Below are 18,384 nucleotides of genomic sequence, written 5' to 3'. Positions count from 1 at the left end.
ATTTTAAACAAGACAAGGTAAAGAGAAAAAAAAGTATCATATTTGAAAATAAATTATTACCATATGTCGCAGTGCAAAATTAGTTGAGTAAACATATCGAATATCCTGAGGCTAGAATCTCTAGGTTCGAAAATCATTACAGTTGACAATTTTACATCCACATACATATATATCGCCTGCAGTTAATGACAATACGATGTGTGAATGTTATAATTATTATATAATTATAACATTCACATTAATTATAGGAAATATAATTATTATTTCCTAAAGGTTTATAAACTTTTAGGAAGAAATAAATTTAGATATTTGCTTATGCTGTTGTTCATCACCAATCTGAAACCACCACAGCAAAAGAATTGATAAATGGTAAGTAGCCAAAGATTCATTAACATATTCATAGTACAAATAATTCATTGATAAATAACATAGCGCAAACAAACAAGGATTCAGTACAAAAGAAAATATTTAAATGATATCAATATTAGCTTTAAATAACAAATCTTTCATGTGTTCGCGTATTAGATGCTGTTGAACTGAGAACAGGCTTCCATTCCCTTGTTTATTTTCCTCAAGTTCAGTCTTATTATACAAAAATAAGCTAGTTAATATTAATTATTACTTAGCAATATAGTGCATAGCCTGTTGCATACAAGAATATCCACCTTTTCATAAACCAAATACACACCAATACACTATAATGAAGGTAATTGAACCTGCTAATATACTCCATCAGAGTGAATCGTAAACAGTAATTTTGGTTAAGTATCCTTCCTCTTGATAGTAAAATATCATTATTCCCTATATAAAACCCTCTTTACAGCTACGCGCTCCTATTGTACAATAAAGAAAATGATATTTATAGTCACATCACACAACGTATACATCCTATTTCAAACACGGTAGGAGCCTCTGTTATTGATCAAATCATTCAAACATGCGTAACCCTCTTCGACCCCATCTCGTCACAATCGTACAAAGATATCGATATCCAGATGGAATGTATTGTTTGGGTGTTGCTATGACTACAATATTCTCGCAAGGGTAAATTGAAACAGTATAGGGTATCCACAGGTAATTAGTGATATAAGTTCTCTCTCTCTTAAACTATCTTCATACTCTATCCAAAAAAAAAAAAATATGAATGTCTGTATGTGTGCGTGTGCGTATGGTGGGAGGGAGGGAAAGAAAACAATCACACATATGTATTTATTTATAGCGCCGACTGATATAATCACGAATCCTCCTCTGGTGTAAGAGAAATGTTCCCAAGTAAGAGGCAGTGTCTGCCGCTAGTGTAAGCGCTTCTCAAAGTAATCTAGAAAAGTTAAAGAGCGAAAGGAAATTCCCTTTTCTTAACAATTCGTATAACAGAAGAGAAGATGTTTGTGGAAAAGAGGGTTGCTAGGCGCAAGGATCATCTTCCAACAGCCTGTACACTTGTGTGCTTCAGTTAAAAGCAAGTCTTGCTTTAATTTAGGAAGGCATGAAGCTCGAAGAAGCAGCTGAAGACATAATCCCCCTATTTGACTTTATAATGACTGTTGACTGAGCCTCTGTAACGGGGTGCTTCGTATTTAAATGACACAGAGTTGGCGGTCTCCCAACACATCGGCCGAATCGAATCGAAATTCAAAGAGGCAAAAATATCGGAAATAGCAGGCTGGCTTCTGCCACTCGCACGGAACAACAAGGAGACCTTCGTCTGTTTGGAGAATCGAACAATAAAAACAGACGCCATTTATTGGTAATGTCAGTGAGAAGCTAGCTGCTAGCGTGCCTAGATAAAATACTGGTTCTTTGAATTTTGCTTGTGTAACCCCATTTGCGGTTGGCTTAATTATTACCTATACGAAATAAACAGTTTTACTATTGCTTAGAGCGTGAGAACGAAAAGATGTAAAGATATATTCCTCCCACCCCTATTTGTAACTGTACATTAAGGATGATAACAGAACTATCTGCACAAAATTTTAATTATTCGTTAATTTATAAAAGAACTCATTTCAAAAACTTGTGAAAAGTTTAATCAACTAATGTAAGACAACAATCGGCAAAATTTGAAAGAAAAAAAAAAAAAAAAAAAAAACTCCATATAAAGATCAAAATGCCACAGACATTGACATTTCCGTTTTTCTTTTTTTTTTTTTTAATTTAAATTATTCGGTTAAAATTTAAAGACTAGTTTTGCAAGTTTCATATCAATAAATGAAACCTCACCTAATAATTTCAAAACCCGACGTAAAAATTACACACTATGTGTATTGTTGTAATATACGTCAATATTTTTATGGCAGACAATTTTGGACCTTAAGTTTAAGGGAGATGGTAAATCCCGTATTATTCTACAGCTGGGTACGAAACTCGGATCGAAATCCATCGTAATCCTAGAGTTTCATGCCGAAAAAACTATCGGCGAGCCCAAGTGTAAGTAATCACTTGGGTAGTACAACGCCAGGGCAACTCGGAGCAAAGGTGGATCAAGATCCGTCACTGTCCTTAATATTCTCTCATAATGTAAAACGCAGCTCCTAGGAGATGTATTACTGCTTTACATTATGAGAAGAGGTCACTACCTAGACCGGTTTCAACCTTTCTTGAGGTCTCATCAATGAGTAGGTAGACCTGGAATATCAAGGTTTTAAGTGAATCGAACTTACATATACCTCTACTAACGAATTGCTAAACTGGTGTACTTGTACTATCCAAGTGATTACTTACACTTGGGCTCGCCGATAGTTTTTTTGGCATGAAACTCTAGGATTACGATGGATTTCGATCCGAGTTTCGTACCCGGCTATAGAATAATACGGGATTTACCATCTCCCTTAAACTTAATTTATGTGGCCAGTAAAATAGCATTTTGGCTTCTTATAGTAGTAATAACAATATATAAGTACACTAGTTTAGCAATTCGTTAGTAGAGCTATATGTAAGTTCGGTTCACTTAAAACCTTGATATTCCAGGTCTACCTACTCACTGATGAGACCTCAAAAATGGTTGAAACCGTGGGGACTCTGCTTGGGGATAGGTTTTTGCCTGTCTCTGAGTGGGGCCATCGTTGAGATTATGGATCTGCTTGGTGGTGGGGTGAGCCTGCCACTGGGTAGAGCCAACGCTGAGAAGTTCTTCTTGGTGACGGGGTAAGCCTGTCATTGAGTGGAACAACGCTGAGTTGGACGGTCTTTCGGTCACTATGGAGTGGTCTAGGGATCGTCCTAATTTTTAGAGAGGTCTTTACTTAAATACACCTCAAAAAGGGTTGAAACCGGTGGAGACTCTGCTTGGGGATAGGTTTTTGCCTGTCTCTGAGTGGGGCAACCGTTGAGATTATGGATCTGCTTGGTGGTGGGGTGAGCCTGCCACTGGATAGAGCCAATACTGAGAAGTTCTTCTCGGTGACGGGGTGGGCCTGTTATTGAGTAGAACAACGCAGAGTTGGGCGATCTTTCGGGATCGTCTTATTTTTAGAGCCCGTTTCACTTTTACATTCAAAAATGGTTGAAACCGATCTGGATAGTGATCTCTTCTCATAATGTAAAACAGTAATACATCTCCTAGGAGCTGCGTTTTACATTATGAGAGAATATTAAGTACAGTGACGGAGCCTGATCCACGTTTGCTCCGAGTTGCCCTGGTGTTGTATTACCCAGGTGATTACTTACACTTGGGCTCGCCGATAGTTTTTTCGGCATGAAACTCTAGGATTACGATGGATTTCGATCCGAGTTTCGTACCCGGCTGTAGAATAATACGGGATTTACCATCTCTCTTAAACTTAATTTATGTCGCCGGTAAAATAGCCTTTTGGCTTCTTATAATTTTGGACCCTGTTTATATCAATCGAAAAAAATGAGTTAATCTCAAAGAGATCAACTATATATACTTCGTAAATAATCAAATTACACTACTATCATCGTAAAATGATTACTGTGAAGTAAACAAAATTCACACTTCACATAACGTTACTAACTTCTTTCACAAATATTTAAGTTGTTAAAAATAAAATTTTTAATAACTTAAATATTATTTAACATATCATTTCATTTCATGACAACTATCATTTCAGAGAAGTCACAGTGAGACAGAAACTAGAATTATAAGCCATTGTGTCTCTTGTGTGTCTCCATTAATGTTATTTAGAAACATCGGTTAAAAATTTAGAAAAAAATATATCGTTATCCAATGACGAGAACAAAATTATTATAAAAACCAATAATGTTAACACTATTACAGTTTGCTCAGTCCTAGAAATTCGAATTCATTTAGATTCTGTGTAGCATCTGAACTATCAATCAACAGCAGACGGCACGTATCACTTAGTATGCAAGTATGCCATGGAAGACGTTTAAATAAGGACGTGGAGTTATAAGTCTAGAAGTATCTCCTTTCCGAATTCTACACTGTCAAATAAGACATTCCGAGAAGTTAGAGGAATTTAAATGGAACACACATTTTAAGCGTTTTCCTTATGTTCCTCATTAATGAGTTGCCTTTCCGTTTGTCTGTTAATGTAGTCTATGCACACAGTTTCATCGTGCTAAGTAAATAAATAAAATCGTATCACGTGATGTGCCAGCTCTTTCTCTCTCTCTCTCTCTCTCTCTCTCTCTTTCTACTCCTCCTTCCCAGTTAGGTAAGTAGAGTTCGGTGGAATGAACGTCACGTTAGACTCACCACAAATTCCATCGAGATACATCACCTACACTGTTCGATCGATGAGCGCTGGATATACGGAATACTAGCAGACCGCAGGTCCCTGCCGTGTTAAATTATTGATACGGTTCTGTTCATGATTATCATCAGAAAGTTTGGCATTCCTCCTTCTCAGCTTACTATCAGCACAGAAATTCCATTTGCTGCAAGAAATGTGAACGAATAATAAAAACCTTGCAAAAACACGAGAAGACAAGAATAGCGGATGCTGGCTGCTATCCGTAGAGAGCGTACAAAGTAGACATACGCTAAGAATAAAAAGATTTACTGTTTTATGAAGCATAACATACACACGGTATCAATTCTAGAAGTGCACTCACTGACCCGGTTGCAATTTCCAACTATAGTCGATCTGAAAATCAAAACATTAGATTTACCCTTGAAAGTTGGCGAACGGCTAAATTCGAACAATAAAAAAAGGTATTTGAATAATAGAGTCTACTTGCGTGGTATTTTTTTCATAATTATATCATTTTTATATATTAGTTTGGCGAATTCTTAGACTCTAGTTGGCTGGATGGAATTTTTTAAAAAAAATATAAGTAGATTCACCATAATGTTCGTAGAGTCATTTCAATTTCGGTTTCAGCTAAACCAGTTGTAGTAGCTGTTACGCAAAACAAAACGATATGCCTCTGCGCATGAGCACTGCTTTATGACTGTCTCAGATCATTTTCTTGTTGTTCTTTTACTTATAATTTTAAGACGTTTCATTTCTTGTTTAATGAAAATACCAGCGAGGCGCTTATGGCCTTGCCAACGTTTTTGGTACCATAACGCTAAACTGCCAAAAGAAAGATCGTTATAGGTTCGATTATAGTTGTTGACTAGAGGAACTCTTTCGACTAACTCAGAAATATGCCTTTTTTAAGTCTGAGTTAATCAATCTCCTGGAATCAGGATTTTTTCCTCAAAAACTCGGGGGAAGAAAACCTACTCAGGAAAATAGACTGCACAACTGACCAATTCTGACAACAGTACTAGAATTATGGTTTAGGATCGCGAAATGGCGGTAGTTGTCTACTGTACTCTTTCTCCGATACCTTTAAATTAAAATCATCGCCAGTCATGGCTCAGCTTTTAGTGGAGACTTTCTCTGAGAAGTGACCATAAATACACTGAATGAGAGATAGCTGCAGACAATTTTACCACTGGGTTATAAAGTATATTATAAATAACAAGATATATTCTTGTTTTAATCCTGTAACCAATCATATGCAAACCAAAGTTTGCGTGAAAGTATCTTCACAGTGGTCTACTTGTATATAACGTTCGTGTTTGGGCATGATTGCTTCCTGGAGAATAAAGCGGTTCTGCTCGATGCCGGTTTCTGATTGTCACTGAGTGGAACCACCGATGGGAGTTTGTTGAGTTTTAAGTTACTTCGTAAGATTTAGAATGATTTTGTAAATCACTCGGAGTTTTTGGGAGAGGTGTACTCCTGCACTTGAACCCCACTTCAATAAAGGAAGAAACCTGTCTGGATATCGGTACTTCCATTAATATTTTTGCATTATGGGATACGGAGGCAGTTGACGCAAAGGCAGCAGCCTCTATATTATAAGTAGCTTAGTCGTGAAGACACCTCATGTGCAAACATTGTTTGCTTAAACTTGAGTAAAGGATTAAAACAAGAATAATATAATATAATTTCTTGTCATTTATAATATATCCAACAATGGCATGTTCTTACTCTCGAACTTTTATTCAGAATAAATATTAACGTACTTTATTTTAAGCTACTCGAGATTAAACTGTTTTCCAACTTGTTTATTTCATGGAATCCAAATTAATTTCCGTTTTCCTTGTAAAAAAAGGAAAGTCTGAAGATAGCTCTTTAAAACGAAAATAGTTTTTTGCTAAGAATTTTGGCCAGTGCCATAATTTATTTCTTCTTTATCTCTCTCCTTTCCTCTTTCTTTAAGTAACAAACGAACAAATATGAAACATCACATTTCAATGTTATGGATTCATTTTTTTTTCTTCGACTTACTGACCTACCACTTGACAAAGTAAGTGACCAGCTTGTTCTTGTATAAGATCTGGGAAATATGTATAGGGATAAAAATTCTCTCATAAAAAAACATGGTTTTTCTTTAAAGAAATCAAAGTGACACTGAAACATTTGTAAATGAAAACCATTGTAGATTTTTCTTCATCCGAAGTGGGATTTTAGAATTAAAAATGAAAGCTGTTAACAAGGTATGTATAATTCTTTGTTCTTAGTAACCTTTTAGCTATTATACAGTAATGCATAAATGGAATTTAGGAATACCTTACAAATTTTAGAGTAAGAGCGAGAAAAAATGTGATATAATTAATTATTGGTTGCGTTGGTATTCACAAATAAATAATAATAATTTAGATGTATTTTAGTTTATCTTCGATGTATATAAAACTGAAAAATTGCGAGGGACAAAAATATACACTGAACTAATAATAAAAATGATAAATAAGATGAAATCGAAATAAATTAAAATTAACCTTTGCTTAATTAATTAAGCAAATTTTAAAATATTCAGATAATTAGAAAAAAAAGTTTACACGTGATTACCAACGATGATCAGGAACATCTGCCAAATATGGAAAAAAAATGTTAAACATTATAACTATTTTGTTCTCAGTATTACTACTTTCGAAATTTCATTATGATATGAGTGAATAACATTTAAATCCATCTTTAAATACAAAAACGATTTTGAATACATTTGGTTGGCGTTAGTGTATATCCTGTATATGAAATTGATAACGAGTGGCGCGCACACATCTACACACACACACTGCTAAAGGAAAAAAAAATTAGAGATTTTGAATGCATCTTAAGGAGTTAGAAGCGTTATGCACCATGCAAAAAATTAGTTAACTGGCTGTTGAACCAAAACATAGATCCTCATTAAAATTTATTTCAAAACGTCACTATTTTGCTATCGCAGCTAGAAATCCGTAGCAGAATTAATGAGATTTTTTCGACATCCAAAGACTGTTGATTCCCAACTCCCAATATCCAGATAAATTCTTCAAAGAAGCGATTTAAATCAGTTCACGACCCTGCCGTTGAACATTACGGAAATACATTTTTCTTACTATGGCGATCAATATCATTTCATCCCCCTCCGACCCTTGGTGTTCCCACAGACTGCGTAAGACAGCAGTTATTATGTGGTGGACTCTGTGATCGTCTAAGCGAACACACAAACAAATCCCTGACCGCTGCCCTAAGACAGAGGAGACGTTGTCATTAGCGCTATCTGTGAACCTTCACTGTCTCGGGAGTAATTCCTCGATTCTGCCGGACACGAGGAAGACTATCACAAAGTATTTTCTCTCGCCCTAGCTGCTCGTGGCCATCCGGAAACCAGGATGACGCGAGCGTCTATCGATGTTGTTGGCTGTAATGGAACTCCTAAAATAGCTCTCGATATTGGACTCTAGCTACTGTGTGTGTGTGTGTGTGTGTGTGTGTGTGTGTGTGTGTGTGTGTGTGTGTGTGTGTGTGTGTGTGTGTGTGTGTGTGTGTGTGTGTGTGTGTGTGTGTGTGTGTGTGTGTGTGTGTGTGTGTGTGTGTGTGTGTGTGTGTGTGTGTTTCGTTGGCAACACACATATTAGTAATTGAAGTAGGTTCATGTGGCAGAGCGTGACAAAGACGTTCCTTGATTGCGTTACAAACAAATCCTAACAGATATGAAAAGGGGGGGGGGGTATCCATCCCCATATGAATTATCAATCAATACACAAAAGATAAATGACACTGTGCTTTATTTATTTTCTAACATTTTTAATATTAGTTATATATATACTTTCAATATAAAAAAATTTTGTTCAATATTCTATATATTCCATATTTTTAAATAATTAAGAGATTTAGAATCAGATATAATTTCTGATAATTCTCCACTGTTTTTCGAGTCACGGATGCGGTTCTTGAAATCAAATTTTAGGGAAACTTAATCATTCTATATTATTTCAACATAAAGATTACGAGCGCGAATGCGTGTGTATGTGTGTGTGCGTGCGCGTGTATATATATAACCATGTGTGTGTGTGTATACACACACACACACACACACACACACACACACAAACTGGCGACTTTTGTATGTTAGGGGATATAGTTTCTGATTCAGGAAATTATATATATATATATATATATATATATTTCTTGAAAAATACACCTTGGTGAAAAAGAAAAATAAATGAAGGAAAAGTTTTTTCATGTTATCGGTTTTAATTTAAAACATGAGAAGGAATAAGATTTAAAAAAGAGCTGGCAATATACATAAGTACACGAAATCTTACTCTTAAGTATTTATTAAAAGGAGGAAGAGAGAAAGAGAGAGAGAGAGAGAGAGAGAGAGATTTTAGGAATGCTTCGAGAACAGAGATAATTCATATTTGAACTTGGTGTCTGTCTCATTAATAACCATGAGTAGGTTTATATGAGAGTGCTTCTAGTCATTCGATTCGCGTACACAGCAGGAAAAGAAGGCTAAATTTGATTCTGAGAGCACACTATTAAAGAGAACGGCTTAACTAAGACATAGGGAAAGAATGTGTCATGAATATTTAAAGCAATGAAAACAGACCTTCCCCACCCTCCTCCACGTAGCCCAATAAAATCAGCAGCAACAGCGAAGTCTTCTGCCAGAGGAGGATATGTAAGATTACTTTGAGTGCTTCCAGCTGCTCTTTAATAAAACATTAAGCGTTTCAAAGTAATCCCCGTGTTTAATATTGCATTCATTTCAAATCGACCAAGCCTGTCGATTTATTCTATAATGCATTAATATCGTGTCTTATTGGCTTCATTCAAAGTGCTGCTGCTGCTGTACGCACTTTGCTTAGCAATATACAAACTGTGAATAATTTATTATGCACCTCAGATGAGATCTCTCCTTCCTTCCTTAGAAATGTTTTTACGTTTCTCTTTGACTTGTAGATAATTAAACAATTTATTTTTCAGTAGAAACATCAAACTTCTTGCCTGTCTTCGCGGTTTAAGTTTACTTTAATCACAATTTGACTTGACTCCATCTTTTAAACAATGGATCTTTTGTTGTAATTTAATTACTTGAAGAAGTCATTCATTATTTCCAAAGTCCATTTCGCAATATCACGCGAACAGTATACTTGCATTAATTCAATTCTTTATTCCCAGAGAAATTATTCAAGAATAAGAATTGCCGACTGAACATTCGTATACTGTTCCACGCACAAATGGCATTGAATTCATTAATCAGTTAATCTCAAACCAATGCGACATATAAATGATTTTATTAAGCAACTCTCTGGGAAATTTCCACTAATTCGCAATCGTTTAAAGACCTCTTTTTGCTCCTATGAAATATGCATCTATGTAATTACCGCATTATAAATTCAATTTCGGTCTACTCAGTACTAGGGACGGTACTTGCTAGGCGTACGCCCATCCTTGGTGTTTTCGGAGTAGTTTCAGCAGAAACAAAATCAATTATTTCAGACAATTCTCTGCTAACATTTTTATTGCGTTTTATCGAGCCTGCTTGCCAACACGGCTAAGATTGGACATGTGCCAGCTCACGAAACAGGAAGAAAGAATGCAGACTACAAGATAAATAAAGGCTGCACAAATATTTTGATAAGTGGTTGGGCAACCCAACAACAACAATAAATTTTCTCTTCGCAGCAACTTCTTCTTCAGATGTCTTTCACTCTGAGGTAGATATCCTTCATTTTTAGAGACAGCTAGAAAGAATTCAGAGAAAACAGCAGAAAAAGATGGTAGAAGGAAACGTGGGAGGTCGTGACTTACGAATGTCATTTGGTGACTTCGGTCATCATTTTGAGTTGCGGAAAAAGAGAGGCGTCAAATTTTTCTCTTTATTCTTTTTGCGCCGAAATTCAATTGGAGAAATTCAGAGATGACTAGAGAACTGTAATAAAATTATAAAAGAAACTCATGGTTTTTTAAACAGTCAGTATAAATAAAATTGGATACCTGGAAGCACTGGATAAACATGGACTTTATATTAAAACTAATATGCTAAAATATGCTTGAAGGCAGCTGCACTCATAACTGAGTGCAGCTGTCCGCACTTATTATCAAACCATTATCAAAATCTACCTGAAGTTGATTGGCTCCTGGCTAAGTTTTTTTTTTATTTAAATAAATGTAGCTTTCATTTTTAACATTTTTATGCGTTGAAGATTGGAAAACACCGAGCACATCATTGATGTCGCAGATAAACCAGAATTCTTGTGCTAAAGACCAAACGTGACTTTATCAATCTACGTTAGGCTTCCAGCAAGCGGGATGGTAGTATCACACTGGATAATGAAAATCATCTGACACCTAAAAGATATGTACAAACATCTGTGACGTAGTAGTAGTCGAACTTCAGTATGTTGATAGAAAAGTGGAGACTATTTATTCGCTCACTTATGTCAGAGAATTTTTCAAGAATAAATTATTTTTGTGTCTTATATCCTCATAGTTCAAAGAAAACTTCTAAACCAAATTTTCTTTATATACAGTTGATCTTGGTTTAATTTTCTAACTTAAATTCAAACTTTCTAAATTTTCACATTTTACAAAAAATATGCTTTTAACAATAAGGTTTTGAGAACAAAATCTGCAAAAAAAAGCAGATTTAATGATTATCAAACTCCATAAGAGGGATCACAGTCAAACAAGGATGTTCAACAATAAATATCATTAGTATAATCGTATTTATTCATATAAGAATAATGACTATTAGCATGGATTATTGCCTGTTCATTTCAGACAGTCCAAAGTCAGTAGAGAACAAATAACTGGTCTTAGAGTCTGAGATCAAGTGAGCATAGAAATTTGACTTTAGCGATGTCATCAAAGTTGCATTCGTAAGAACAGCGTTTTCTCGAAATCACCTTCCCTTAAACGTGGATACCAACAGTAGGAATGTAAGGAATGCAACAATGTCTGAAGCTGCTGTTTCGCGTGTATTAGGAGAAATGCCATTTAGAAAGTTGGAGTTCATTACTGACATAGATGAAATTTAGGGCTAATGCAAGTAGACGACTCATTTACCGCTATTAAATGACCTTTATATGAATGCGTGGCCATTAATAAGAGTAATTGGAGACAAATGAGATATAGGACGCTACCAGTTATAAATAGCTTCACTAATGCAGGCAGATTAACGGGATAGTCTATTTTCTAATTACGACAAAATAAATGAAGTTCAGGACCTCAGTGGGCAGAATGATTTGGAGGATTTCGTCAACTAATCACAGCCATAATAAATCCCGAAGTGTCATTTCTAATTCCGCTAGTTAGTTTTCAACTGGAATTTTCTCTTCGGGTCCGTTGCCGTCCAAAGAATTTACATCAAATGCAAAAATATAAATTGATCGGCAAGGATCATAGTTCAAGTAGCGAACCGATCTTTTATAGTTAATCTTTTACTTCAAATTTTAACTTATCGTAACGAACCCACTATTTCTGAGGGATTAAGTACAAGCAAATGCATTCTTATTCTCAGTATTCTTATATTAATGATGCGTATAATATGAAAGGATAATTTTAATATAATCATTCCCAACTTACGAATATCATATGTAGTTTTTTTTATTAACTTAAATCTGATAAATGTTTCACGAAATTAATTTTAACTTGAATATGACGGTAGTCTTCCAACACCCTCTATCTACAATTTATTGAACTATTGAACGAAATGATAAATTCGAAGGCCATTAAGAGCAAGAGGCAAATTAAAGCGCACGTTATTTAAACATGACAGTGATTAAAAGAACAATTAATCACAAGTTGCAAAGCTTTCTCTAAACACTGCTACTTTATTGCAATTCATCAAGCTTTAGTTAATTTTGGTCCGAAGCGACACGAATTTTGTTTTTTTCTTTGCTGTCTAATAATAATAATAATAATATGTGTTACTTGCAAGCTGTTAAATGGACCCGTGATGTGTGGAAACACACACCTTCTGTTACTTCTGTACTTCTTGATTTGAGCGTAATACTTCATATTATCTAAAAAATATTTCAAGCACTTCAGTTGTCCAGTGAAAGGGGAGATGGTCTCACCCCAGACGATGAAATTCATCTCTCATGTAACCATAATTACAAGCACCTTATGGCGGTATTCAGACTCATGAGTGGAGAACTGATACGCTGACCAATCGGCCATCCAAGCTGGCAACATCTTATGAAAGTTTACATAGATTTTATATATTCACTTGAATACAGTAGTCTTTCATAAAACAAATTCATGGAAAATTTTGTCGATGTACTCGTATTCATTTTGAGTCAATCCCAATTCGGTTATACTCAAAATATAATTAGAATTCTGTTTAATTGTACATTCATTTAGACACTTTCATTATAATGTTAATTCCAATATATTCTTTCAAATAAAATTCAAGTTTGTTCTAATTTTATCAAAATATTTTATTTTTAAAAGTAAATTTTAAGTTACCAAAGCGTGTGATAGAATGATCTGATATCACAATTACAACACACTCGCTCCATCAGTCTACCGTACTATTTTACATTGATCCAAACCGAATAAAATTTTGTACCGTTCAGTTTTGTAATATGAACACGCCCAGACACAAATTTAGGAGAAGATCGAATAAAGGTTTCTCGTAGACGGCAGTTCTAGTTGGAAATGTTTGACTATACTTCAACTTCTGTCACGTTCATTCCTTATGTTATCCTGTCCCTACGAAACTTTACATATATATTTTTAGCAACACTCATGCCATAAAGTAAACATGTTTGTCGGATCAAATCAGATCAATGTGTGCTGTGTCCCTCTTACTAAGTTTTGAAAGGGCAATCTTCATAAAATTGCGTGAATATCCTTCCATCAGAGGCCTTCTCTACGCTGCATTTCATAAACGGCATAAATGGCGCTGTTATGCCGGACCTGTTTTGAAACTTCAAGTAAGAATTCAGATTTATGTTTTCTTTCAAACCAATAGAAAAATAATTAAATCTCAGAAATATTTATGCACAAATGCAGTGTATCAAATTTGTTACTCTTCTATTCTGTTAAAATTTGTTACATGTTAGAAATGTGTGAAACTCGATTTACAGATAAAAGAATGACAGAATGCCAAGAAAAATACCAAAATTATCACAGTGTCATAAGTGAAGTGAAAGAGAAAATTGTAAATCTGCTTGATATGATTACGGACACTACACATTTTGATCGACATCGGATTAACAGCTCTACAAACTCTAATCCAAAAGCTGGATGTAGAGCATCAATGACGTACTGGACGATACAAGCGCAAGTGAGTTTGCAAAGTGTGTAAAAGTTAATTTTAAACCGGCAACATTTTAAGATTTTTTTCTTCTACTAACGTAAAGTTTACGTCAAGTGTCATGACGGAATATGGTTCGTTAAAATGCAGTAATAACTGTCGTCCTCCTTATTCGCTTTAAGAGGGTTTAACCTCATAAAAGAATACAATCGTTTTAATTCTTATCTACGTCATTATTGGTTTTAATTTCAAGTTCATGGTATAGTTCAAGTCTTTGTATAGTAAGTCTTTGCTCTATTAAGAACTGTAAGGAGTATCATTAAACAGTATAATTTAATTTTAATTCTTGTGGAGAGATATGTATATTTTTACATATTTTTAAGATGAGTTCTAGGAGACCAACATAAATTTATTCTTGTTTAATACTTTCTTCATAATTTAACGTCCTTATGGTTATCTAAGTCTGTTTTAATCTAATAGTGATCTAACTTATGTACCTAAGCAATTAATTCTTTTAACCAGTTTTATTTCCTTCAAAATCCAAGTTATCTGTCTCTTCGAGTTTTCATTATTTTGATTTTTAATAAGTTTATCTGCATTATATATTCCTTGCTGTTTTTATGGACATTTTAAATTTTCCTTCTTGTAAAACACTACTATATCATTTTCATATTTTATATTATGCAATTTTGTCCATTTGCAGATATCTTCATTTTCTCAGGAGTGAACTCTTTCTTACCTCCATGCATAAGTTAAATAAATATCATGAGAGCAGGCAATCCTTCATGACATCTCTCTCAACTGTTATTTTATAAATTCCAACTACTTCTTTTCTTTAAGACAAAAGGAAAAGAAAAGTCACTGTTTTCACATACTATACTAAATTATGATGTTATTGTTTTAGATATTTGTGTACATCAAATACTAAATGTATCGGAATAAACAATATTGCTAATAAGTCAGCAAATATCGCGAAGAAAATTATTTAATGAATATTAAAGCGACATGTATCATATTATTTATTCATGTTTATATTCAGTGATGTTGATTACAGTAACATTTTTGTTTAAACAGATAGCAATCTTCCCATAAGAAAGAACTCTTTGTTTTGTTTGGATGACAGCTAAGATTTTCTTTTACGAAAGAATCAAAAATAACAATTACATTACAAAACAAAACCAATCATATATCACAAAAGTTTTTGTTTCGTAAGATGTAATGTGGATATAATGTTTGTGTGCTTCATGAAAGGTAAAATCACATCAATCAGCAACTACTCGAATTATTCTTAATCATCTAATAGTTATATTAAACAGTTCATTCATACAACATTTTACCTTGGTGTTTCTTCTTGTAGTACTTTGAGCTCTTGTTGAAGTCTTTTGTTATATAACTGGATATTCTTTGACTCACCACCTGTAATTTTTTTACTGTTGTTGTAATCCTTCATTAGAAGTAGTTACAGGAGTACTTTCAGATTTTATTTTTAATTAAATGCATTAATTTTAAATAAAACTCTTTGAAAATATCTGACCAAATATAAGCTGATATGTAATCTTATTATATTTAGCAGATCTTATTCCAACGAATTGCATAAATGAAACTAACAAAGGTAAGTATATTCCTTATTTTAACTGTAAATTTTCCTTTTATTTAAGGATAAGTAATTTTTTAAGTAATAAATGAGGTAGAATAATACGATTCATCATTTGGATGAATAAGTTTAAATATACAGTTTAAATATACGATTACTAATGGAATTTTGTTTAAATGCCTTTTTTTTTGTTTTGTTTTGTCATCATGGTTGACCTAATGAGATTGTAACTAAATGAAGTTCAAGGGAAAAAAACAAACTATCATAGCTGGGAATTAGTCCCTCTTTGAAGCTATGCATTAACGACTACCATTATTCGAAAGGGTGTTGCTATGGTTACATTAGTGTAGCAAAGCGTGTGATGATTTGTACAAAAAAGGCAATAATAATTAGTTCAGTATTATTAACAAAATTCTGCTTAACATTTTGCTCTCATTTTCTTTCATAAAAATCTCCTGAATGTAGCATATTTTGAAGTTTCTGTTTCGAAATAAACAGAATGTCTGCTGGTATTCGTAGTTCATGGATGTTCAGCTGATAAAGGAATCAAAATAGCATCTTTAGTGTACCTTCCAACAAAGCTATCGTTGTCTTGAATAATAAAGAGTAATTCCATTTGCCTGTTGTGTCGTCATGCAATGTGCGGATTTATCAAATACACCGTTTCCATTGTAATCCTCCAGTAGGGATTGCAAGCAATACAGACTTAACGACGAGTATTTACACGCATGACTGGAACTTTGTTGTCAAAGCAACTACTGTTGTGAACAGCAAGACACGTCTTTCAATTGGTTTATGGGTTCTAAATGAGTAACATATTCGTTTTTATTGTGAGACCATCAGTAAATATTCATATGGAGTAAAAAAAGGTATGCGTGTGCTTAAATCAGTAAAGAAAAGGACTCTCATCAAGCTTTTCCCAATTGAGATTGTCATTAAATATATGCATGAATTTGACTAAGCTGATTCGTAGCTCAGTCAGTATAGACCAAACGCTTTGGTCGGAAAGACCTGAGTTCGATTCCGTCAGTGACGTGAGGAAACTTTATCTGGTCGCTTTCGACTAAAGGTGAGTTAGCCGCTTTCATACGGATATAGGGTTTTTTCCCCACCCGGAAACTCGAGTTTTTCGTCCCCCAGAACAGGAAAACCTGCCACCTTATCCTCGAAGCGGTTGTGGTTTCAAATGGTAATAGGCCATGCCTAATTCCATTAATGCCCATGCCTAATATGAACGTAACTGGCCACTAGGCCTACTATACGTATAAGGAGGAGGAGGATTCTTCTTCAGATATGACAAAATAATCAGTTTGAAAATAGATTGATGTATACATTTTTCCTTATGGTAACTTAACCAAAGAAATTTCGACAAGCATGGTAGATTCTTCCTAAATACGGCTACATATCTTTTGATCATATATCAAAATTATGATCAGTATCCAGTGGATAGCGCTTCTGCTTTCCAACCAATAAGCCGTAGGATTGAATCCCACTGTAGCATGGATGTTTGTGACTGTTCTTAGGTGAAATATAAAGTTCATCGCATTCTTGGAAAGACCTGGATTTGAATCCCTAAGAGCCTGTGTCATACGCTGTTAACAGGATTTTTCCGAAGACAAATTATATATATATACGTAATTCCAAGCAATGGCAGCAGCCTGGGATTAGAACACTGTATTGTTTATTTGAATAGTAAAAAAGTTCCTGCATGTTTGGTCTATATAGCAGGATTTCTGGATTATCTTAACTTTAGCCCACGTAAAGCACTAATGTCCGATAGGTTGACATTTCATAAGTTGGGACTCATATAAAAATATATGTATTGCATGTCTGAATTGGCGACAAAAAAATTCCATGTTTGATCTTTGCAGTTGGGTTTCCAGATGATCTAATTCTTACTCCAACCATAATACTAATAAGTGAATAGACTTACAACCAATCTTGGATAGAAATGTCATAAAAGTCTTGATGAGTAGCAAAATCATAATAACTTATTAAATTATTTAGGAAAATGTTTATGATGATAGATAATTTAAGATAAAAGTGGTAAATATTTAACATATAATGATTTTTACTTTTAGCTATTAGCATTTAATGAAAACATTTATTCTATTTTGGCTTGTTTACCATATTTTATATAAATATAATCAAATGAGAATGGTAGTTACATGAAAGAAAATTCAAAACATAATAAAATAGCATTTTCATAAATCAATCATTAAAAATAAATTAATTATTAAATAATTACTAGCGTCATTGCATAAATTAATGAACTGGCTCTCTGTTACATAACTGACTACGTCTCTATAGCCACTACAACAGAGACTTGGGAATTATATTTTGGCTAACAGCTACAATAGAAAGCAAGCACACAGCAAGCACACATTGTCTGTTGAGTAGATGGCTTGACATTCTTGGATTTCTGAAACCTCTGCAAATGAAAACTATAAAGTTGAACACCTTATTGCTACAGACGTACATAAGCCTCGCTAGTCACAAACCCAACTTTTATTATTACGTATGCTTTTCTTGTTGACAAGAAAAGAAACTGCTTCATTTTCTTCTGGGTTGTCTCCTTACTAAATACTTCTGAAAAGTACCGACTTCAGTTCTCTGAAATGCTGGAATGTTTTGAGACTTGTCTTTTGCGCCCGCCTGTCCAATTACAACATCCAAGCATGGAATTACACTCTTATCTTATATGAGAATGCCCTGTGCGCTTAATTTTAATAGCATTTTAATATCTTTTAACTTTTTACTGACCAGTAAAATAGTTTAATCATTATAGTCGACTTTAGAGAGAGCCTAGCAGCATGTAACTACCGACATTT

The 18,384-nt window shown here is 34.2% G+C and overlaps 1 protein-coding gene across 7 annotated transcripts in view; it reads right to left on the bottom strand.

Moving 5' to 3' along the window:
• Positions 1-18,384, bottom strand: part of LOC150092750 (xylosyl- and glucuronyltransferase LARGE1-like) — a 676,688-nt gene that overhangs the window by 641,906 nt on the left and 16,398 nt on the right. For 5 of the 7 annotated variants that reach the window (XM_090414755.1, XM_090414753.1, XM_090414752.1 and 2 more), the window contains exon 2: positions 15,297-15,375. The exons of 1 other annotated variant lie outside the window; for it this stretch is intronic. The gene's annotated coding sequence lies outside the window, so the exon portion shown is untranslated. Of the gene's footprint in view, positions 1-4,678; positions 4,731-15,296; positions 15,376-18,384 lie in introns of those variants that run through there. One more of the 7 variants, XM_090414756.1, reaches the window with a different exon arrangement.

The sequence above is a fragment of the Typopeltis vanoorti genome, chromosome 25 (assembly GCF_054136105.1).
Source record: "Typopeltis vanoorti isolate ZY-2024b chromosome 25, IOZ_Tvanoo_1.0, whole genome shotgun sequence".
NCBI lineage: Eukaryota > Metazoa > Arthropoda > Arachnida > Uropygi > Thelyphonidae > Typopeltis > Typopeltis vanoorti.
The sequence above is the reverse complement of the archived record's forward strand: the minus strand, read 5'-3'. Positions and strand labels throughout refer to the sequence as shown.